The sequence below is a fragment of the Bubalus bubalis genome, chromosome 9, assembly GCF_019923935.1.
Source record: "Bubalus bubalis isolate 160015118507 breed Murrah chromosome 9, NDDB_SH_1, whole genome shotgun sequence".
Classification (NCBI taxonomy): domain Eukaryota; kingdom Metazoa; phylum Chordata; class Mammalia; order Artiodactyla; family Bovidae; genus Bubalus; species Bubalus bubalis.
The window spans coordinates 67,314,965-67,323,341 of NC_059165.1; the positions used below are offsets into that span (position 1 = coordinate 67,314,965).

The following is an 8,377-nucleotide window of genomic DNA, read 5'->3' on the forward strand; positions in this document are numbered from 1 at the left end:
GGATCTAGATCAGAGGAGGGCAGTCCAATCAGAAAGCCCCTCCCTCACTCCAGGCCAGGGTCTGCGGGGGCCTTCCCAGAGGGGACACCAGGGCCCTGTACCTTCTTAGCCATCCCTCAGCCCGGAGGGGTGCACTGACCCAGAGAATCACTTGAGAGCTGGGACACCCAGCGTGGCTGTGAGCCGTCTTCCAAGACCCCCAGCCTTTCTAGACCTTCCCATTTTCAGGCTCAAAAAGGGTAGCTGCTGGCCTCTGGTCACCAGCCGGGAGGTGGCAGGGCCTTGGGGCTGCTGACAGCTCTGCCGGCCCTCAGTTTCTTCTGCAGGCCTCTGCAGGGTGGTGACCGGACACGTGGCCAAGGGGACTAATGTGTTCTCCAAAGCCCCTATGACCCTGACCCGGAAGCCCCCCCTGGCGCCTAGGGCGAGGGTCACACCCGGGCCCATCTCTCAGGGCCCCTCCCAGTGAGGGCCTCAACCCTGGGATTAGGGGGCCGGGGTCAGGGGTCAACAGCATTTGCCTCGGCTCCTTTCAGGCCTCCAGCAGATCTGTTCTCCCTGCCACCTCGAATTTCCTGGACAAAGACTCGGTGGTGGGACCGGGCGGAGGGCCGGGCCAAGCACCCCTGGGAAAACTGCAGCAGCTCAGGGATGGTGTCTGCCCCCGCCCCCGGCTTCTGCCCACACGGCCCCATCAATCCTTAAACTACCCACGGGCAGCCACGGCGGGCACACCCATGCTACAGATGGGGAAACTGAGGCTGGGGAGGGGCTCAGCTGGGGCTCCAGCCCAGAAGCTGCTCTGCCAAAGGCCCAGTGGAATTTTGTGCCAGCCTTGCCTGGTGGGGGCCACAGCTGAGCACCGGGCTCGAGGCTGTGCTGTGCAGTGCTGGAGGCGGTGTCTGTGAAGGCAGGCAGGCGGGGCTGGCGGCGGACAAAGGCAGGCAGGCCTGGCCCGCAGGGGCGCGTTCCGCTCGTCAGCGTCGGTTCCACTTGAGTCCATCCTGGACAGGCCGGAATAATCCCTCCTGCGACCACTGCTGGGCCGTGACGACTTGAAGAGGCCCCGCAGGCCTGACTGACGGCCAGGCCGATGGGGGGGGGGGCACCTGGGGCCCCCCCACACCCCCTAGTGCTGGGAACAGCCTCAAGCCTTCGCTGATGACAACTTGGGGAAACTGAGTCACGGGAGGATACACACGACCTCTTACATCACACAGCAAGGGCTGGCAGCCCATCGAGGCCCAGACCCCAGGCCGGCCTCACCAAGGCCTCCCCATCCCCGCTGGCCACACAGCCTCGCCAGTGACCTGAGGGAATTTTGGGGCCTGAACCCACTGAGTCATGGGAACTACCGGCCTCCTGTTCATTTCCCAGCACCTGGGAGGCAGGTACACACAGGTGGCTGGACCAAAGCCAGGCCAGGGGCCCAGGGAAGGCCCCACTGGCTGCTGCCAAGGCTGGTAGACACTAGCTGCCATGTGCTCAGGCCGCTGGGCAGGGCGCGCCTCCTCCTCCTCCGCTCGCACCTGGGTGCCTGGAAGGGATTCTGTAGGAAGGGATCAACGACCTCAGGAGGAAAGGAGGAAGCATCTGGGCCAAGAATAATTAGCAGACTCATGGAGCATGAAGGTCAGATGGGGTCAGTGGGAATGCGGGGACCACGCTGGGGAAACTGAGCCCCAGAGGGAGGTGGCCTTTGAGGGTCAGTGTTCCACAAAGGATGCTGGGAGGGAGACAGGGGCCAGTTGGGCTAAAAACCTCACAGGGCTCTCTTGTTGCCCCCTCAGAAGGAGAGACGAGATTCTTATCTGCCGGGCTCCTCCCATGCCAACCTCGGCCCTTCCTGGGCTCTAACCTTCACTGCCTCCACCTGCGGCAACCTCTTCATGGATTCATCCTTCGTCCAGCGGACATCTATCTCCCACCAGATCCCAAGCTGCCCAGGTGGCGCTAGTGGTAAAAAACCCACCTGCCAGTGCAGGAGCCACAAGAGATGCAGGTTCGATCCCTAGGTTGGGAAGATCCACTGGCGAAGGAAATGGCAACCCACTCCAGTATTCTTGCATGGAAAATCCCATGGACAGAGGAGCCTGGTGGGCTGCAGTCCATGGGGTTGCAAAGAGTCGGACACAACTGAGCACATATGCACGCACACAGACCCCAAGCTGCCCAGGCCCCAGGCTCCCTCCTTCTTGTTCACTCTTTGCCCTCAGCACTGGGCTTGGCAAACTGCAGGTGCTCAATAAAGGCACAAAGGAATTGTTGTTTAGTTGCTAAGTTGTGTCCGACTCTGCGACCCCATAGGCTGTAGCCCACCAGGCTCCTCTATCTATGGGGATTCTCTAGGCAAGAATACTAGAGTGGGTAGCCATGCCCTCCTCCAGGGGATCTTCCAGACCCAGGGATCAAACCTGTGTCTCCTGCATTGCAGGCAGAATCTTTACCTTCACTCCGGGTCTATCTGGGCCTCAGACCCTTGCTGAACACAGGTCCTGGCTTCCGCAGAGGGAGATTGCTCCCCCTCTGCCCACCCCTAGGGACAGCTTCCCCCAACCCTCCAGGGGCCTCACTCCACTAATCCACCAGCCAGCCTGCGCCTCGGTTTCCCCTCCCGGAGGCCTAATCCCAGGATTGTGGAGGCCGGTTTTACATACATTTAGAGGCTTTTCATAATAGATTTACTGGGCCCCAGAACGGCCCTTGCTGGGTGATTAGCTGCTCCTTAATTGAAAACTCCCTTTCCGCCCCCTCTGGCCCTCCGGGCTGTGCTCAGGCAGAGGGATGGGGCCCGGGAGCACCCCTCAGCCATGTGGGCCCCACAGGGGCCTCCCCCTGAACTCAGAGGGGGTCTCTCTCGCAGTCAACCTGACTGGGTAGGGGGTTACCAGGATTGTTACCTCCGGGAGGGGAAGGGCCCAACCAGGATTCAAACGTGTTGTGTCCCAGCCCCACGTCCAGTGCCACGGACTGGGTGGGTGGAGGGGTGTCTCATCTAGTAGGACCAGGTCCTGGACACACACCCTGGGGCTCAGAATTCAGGTCTCAGACCCAGATTTCGCTCTCTGACCCCTAAAGTCCCCCCAGGTCCCCAGCAGGCTCCAGAGTGCTGGGATGCTCCCCAATAGAATGAAGGGTCGTCCAGGGGCAAGAAGCCAGCAAGGCCTCCCCAACCCCCACCCCAGCCACTGCTGCAGGGTCCCCAACCGGGCGACTTAATTCCGCCTGTCACCAGGATGTGGGCTGGGTTATTTATCTGGTGTATATATGTATTTTAATTTAAAGATCTGCCAGCCAGCAGGGCTGACTCCTGTGGTGCCCCCTCTGCCCCCCTTGTCTGAGAGAGGCTATTCCCCACTACCTCCCCACACCCAGGCCTTCCCTGAGGAACCAGCGCCAGAGAAGGAGGCCAGCACCGCCAGCCTTGCTGGTAAGCAGAAGCACTCAAGTTGGAGTCCATGCACCAAACACATTCAGTAAGTCATTCAACAAATGTTCATTGGGGGCTGGCTGACATTGTGCCAGATGCTGGGGCCACCGGGGGTGGGGGAGAACCGGAAGTCCTGCCTTTATGGGGCCATTCAGGTCATCAAGAATCCCCCAGGCAGGGAACTTCCCTGGTGTTTCAGGGAAGACTGGCTAAGACTCCACATTCTTGATACAGGGGGCCCAGGTTCTATCCCTGGTTGGGGAGGTAGATCCCATGTTGTTGTTCAGTTGCTCAGTGGTGTCCAACTCTTTGCAAACCCATGGACTGTAGCACACCAGACTCCCCTGTCCATTATCTCCTGGAGTTTGCTCAAACTCATGTCCATTGTGTTGATGATGCCATCCAATCATCTCATCCTCTGTCCCACTCCCTCAAGTAAAGGGTCCTGCATGACTCTGCTGGGACCCGGCACAGCCAAATAAATAAAAGAATAAAAAAATAGACTTAAAAAATAAAAGAACCCCCACCCCCACCCCCAGGCAGAGGCCCCACCATGTGCCACTATAGCACCATTTTCTGGGCCAGCAAACTGAGGTTCTGAGAAGAGCGATGACTCAGGTATGGTGGATAGCAGAGGCCGCTATAATGAAACCCCAGTCTGTCTGATGCCTACAGCTATGCCCTTGGCCAGGTGGGGCACTAACCTCTCTGTGCCTCAGTTTCCCCTCCTGGCCACCGGACGTCTCTAACCTCAGAGGGGCTGCAGGCATGATGCATGATGCTAATAAAGACCCCCGGGTGCGCGGAGCCGGGGGCGGCGCTGCGTCATTAACACTCGGCCCGGAGGGGAGCAGGATATTGCAAACCATAACTCTGGCGCGCCTGCCGGGCGGCACGGAGGCAGAAGCGCGGAGGGAGGGCCCTTTCGGCGTGCCCCCCGCAGCAGGGTAATAGCAGGCTCTCAGTTTTGCAGCTTAAGGAGGACTCCCAACGCCGGTCCTGCCGCCGCGCCGCGCCCCGCCCGCTCAGGCGCCCCAGCAGAGCCGCTGCGGAGGGTTCTGCCCATAATAAAGACTCCGGACCCGCCTGAGCCGCTGGCTGCCTCCCTCCTTATCCACCCCTCGCTGACGGCCAGGTCCCAGCTGTGGAGCCCCCCTCCTCCGGCCTCGGCGTCTCGTCTGTAAAATGGGTCTCAGCTGGGTCTCTTCTGCTAGTAGAGAGGTCAACTGAGGCCCAGCGCGGAGTGGGGGGGGGGTCCCAGTGGAGAGAGAGGCTGAATGGGGGGCTGGGACCCAGGCCTTGCACCACTTCGCACACCTGGGTAAACTGAGTCCTGGGGAAGCCGACTACTCGACCATGCCTGCCCGTCCTCCCCCACCCCTGACACCGGAGCTCACGCCCCCACTTCGTAAACACGGAAACTGAGGCCCTGAGTGGGGTCTTCGAGGAAGAAGTGACGTCCTTTCGCAAGCGAAGGCGAGCAGGGGACCGTGGCGCGGGTGGGATGGGGGACCCGCCTGGGCGGCGGGGCGCAGTGGGCGGGGCCTCACTGGAGGGGTGGGGCCCTGTCCTAAGTGTTGGGGAGCCACGCAGGAATTGGAGCAGAGGAAGGAGTGCGGGAGCCGGGACCTTGGGTTCCGCGGCGTGGGGTGGGGTGCCCGGATGCCACTCCTATCTCAGGGTCAAGGCCTTTTCCCGTGGGGACGCCCCCAGCCTCAGTCCCCATTGCAGTTCCCCTCGTCCGCCCGCGGATCCCAGGGGCTGCAGGAGGCTTTTCAGCACTTAGAGCTGCAAACTTTGTGAGGCGATCGGCTGGCTCTCCAGCCCCCACTCCAACCCGCCCGAGGGTCCCCGGGGCCCAGCACCGCCTCTTGCCTCTTCTTCCTCCCGTCCGGAGCCGTGGGGTTGGGACAACGCCCGAAGGCTGCCTCAGTACCCCCACCACTCTGCCGCCTCAACAGGTCAGTGAAGACCCCTGAATCAGGGAAGCCGCGGAGGAGGGAGGCCCGGTGGACCAGAAACTCTGGGGGCGCCATAGACAGTAGCCTGCCCACTCCCTCTGCCTCTGCGCACCGTCCCTGCACAGAGGGGCTGAAACTGGTCGAGTCACTCAGATCCAACTCCTGGCCCCAGGGAGGCCTGGGGCTCACCCTGGATCCACCCTTATTGACCTGTGGGGCCTCAGTTTCCCCCTCTGCACAGGAGAGGGGTCTCCTCCACCACTCGTCCATCCCCTTCCCCAAGGACTGCATCGTCCATTAGGGCCCATAGATCACCTCTGGGCCTCAGTTTCTGTTTCGGGATCAATGGGGCAAGTCAGGGGCTGTCGGGCGGGCAGCCCTCTGGGAGAGTCTCTCTTCTGGCCTCAGAGGGAGGGGTCTGGCCCCCAACCTCCCTGCCTCCACAACGAGGTTCCCAACTGGCTCCCTAGAGCGAGGAGAGGATGGCTGGGGTACAGTTCTCCTGCAGCAGGCAATAGTGTAGGGAGGAGACAGGGAGGGTCAGTGGCCTCCTGAACACCTCCCTGGGGGGAAGCTGAGGCCTCAGGCTCAGCAGACCCCACCCAGAGTTCACTCCTCCATCCTGGCCTCCAGTCCTGCCCCAGAGCCCCCTGTGCACCACTCCCCCACCCATCTCTTTGCCCTGCCCTCTCCCTCCCAGCCTCCCATAAGACCACGCAAAGAAATGCCTGAATCTCCAGCAATCTGTCCCTGTCCTGCACCTGCCCTGAGCCCCACATTTGAGCCCTTCCCTCCCCTCTCCAACTGTCTTGCCCCTGTCCACACCTAACCACAGTCCTAGTGATCATCTCCAGCATAGGTCCAATAAGGGCCATCGCCTGCAAGCCGGGATGGGAAATTGAGGGTGGGAGGGTCTCTTGGCTCCTGCCCACCACAACTGCCTGTCTCAGCCCCACCGGCCTCACTAGCCCAGCTGCAGCCTCTTAATTTCCAGCTTGTGTGTCATCTTGTGGTGGTTTATGGCTCCTTGGGGGCTCCCAGGCTATGAACTCACTTTTTATTTGTCTGCATGGCCACCTGCAACCAGGTCCAGGGTGCCCATCACTGTGGCCTCCTCTCATGGCCCATATGCCCCCAAATATGGGGCCCAGGGACCACCCGGGCAGGACTCAACGTCCTTGCCCTGACCCCACAGACTGAGGGAGGGCTCAGTACTGACTGCACACAGGAGGCGTTCACTGAATGCCCGCTGGGGATGCTGACACTGATGCGGGAAACGTAGACAGTGGGGCATCATGTCGGAGGGTCCCTGAGGGAGCAGGTGTCAGGAGGGAGGAGGGGGTGGAGGCATCTGGAGAGGGGCAGTGAGCCCAGGGCCTCTCGAACAGTGGCCTTTCCTCCGATATGACCCACTGCGTGCCTGTGGTCAAGGGACTTGATCAGACCCCCTGAAAGCCAGATTTGGTCCCCATCAGTCTGGAGGGCAATGTACAAGCCCCTTCTGTCATGGTCCCAGAGTTGGGGGCCCAAGGCGTGGCCTGGGGCTTCTTCTCAGACTAGATGGGGACACAGTGACCCAGAGGGGAGGGGCTGCAGTGACTTCCTGTGACTGTGGGCATTGACCCCCCCAAACCAAGATGTCCACAAATCAAAGAGGTGCCCAATCAGGAAGCCCAGCTCCACCCAAGAGTGACAGTCATGATGTGAGGGGAACCTCAGGGTTCTCCCACCCCACCTCCCAACCCTCTTTCCGTGGGCAACCACCAGGTACACACGGGACCTGCATACCCATGGCCGCCTGGGGTACCTGCTGTACCCAGTGCAGCCCCAGGAGTGGGGGCCACCCTGCACCTTGGTGTGGGCTTTCAAGGCCATTACCAGTGGCCAGTGATGGACGGCCTGGTTCCTGAGAGACCTAGGCCCCAAATGCAAGCACCTGTCCATACAGGGGGCGCACAGGTGGGCAAGGCGGTGTGGTTTCTCTGCATATGTGTGTATGTATGTCTGTGCCCATGGCAGGTGACGAGTCCCGGGGGAGACACAACTGTGGACCAGTCCTCCTCCCCTCTGGGGACTCTCAGCTCATAGGGAAGATGGATGGACAAGTAAAAATATCAGAGATTTGACAGCAGGGGCTGTGGGGTGAGGACTGCTTGACCAGGGAGGTTGAGAGGGGACATGGGACATATTTAAAGGGGGTCAGGGAGAGAGCCAGGTGTGGTCTGCTGAGAGAACATGTGCAAAGACCCCAATGTGTGAACAGAGCTCTTAGTACTTACCCATCCCAGGTCACCTTTTGTGTTAAAACTTTGTCTCAAAAATAAAAGCCTCGTAATAGCTAAAAGCAAACAACCCAAATGTCTATAAGCTGGTGGATGGACAGAACATCACCCTTCCACAGATTGGAATATTACTCAGCCCTGAAAAGGAGAGAAGCCCTGACACCCACTACCATGTGTGTGGTCCCTGAGAACACTATGCTCAGTGACAGAAGCAAACACAGAAGGACACACAGGGTGTGATTCCAGTAATGGGAAACATCCAGGCCAATCCACAGACACAGTGGGTTCCTGGTTGTCAGGGGCTGGGGCAGGAGTGGGGTTATTTTGGGGGTGATGGAATGTTCTGGAATCAGTAGTGATGGTTGCTCAACCCTGTAAATGAATAGAAATTGTGGAATTGTACTTGAAATGGATGGCTTGTGTGGTATGTCAATTATATCTCAAATTTTTTAGTAACAAAATCAAAATGAGCTGCTACAATTCTGCCCCACAATCCTCGCATTTAACCCTCTCTCACCAGTTCCCTCCAGCCCTGTGGTCGAGTTGGGGTGTTTGGGTGAGGGGTCTCGGGAAGGGTGGGCAAAGGAAGCCTCGGAGTGCAGGGGTCCCTCGGCTCTCCCTCTGTGGCACTCTGCACAGTGGCCACCCTGCGTCCCCTGATGCTGGGCAGGGCGGGTGGGGTGCACACAGGGATCTTTGTGTCG

At 59.9% G+C, this 8,377-nt stretch overlaps 1 long non-coding RNA gene across 1 annotated transcript; it reads left to right on the top strand.

Annotated features, from left to right (window-relative positions):
• Positions 1-3,382: 3,382 nt before the first annotated feature.
• On the top strand, positions 3,383-7,380 carry LOC123335214. Its single transcript, XR_006553613.2, has 2 exons — positions 3,383-3,476; positions 4,396-7,380. It is a non-coding gene; the product is annotated as an uncharacterized LOC123335214 (long non-coding RNA).
• Positions 7,381-8,377: the final 997 nt, after the last annotated feature.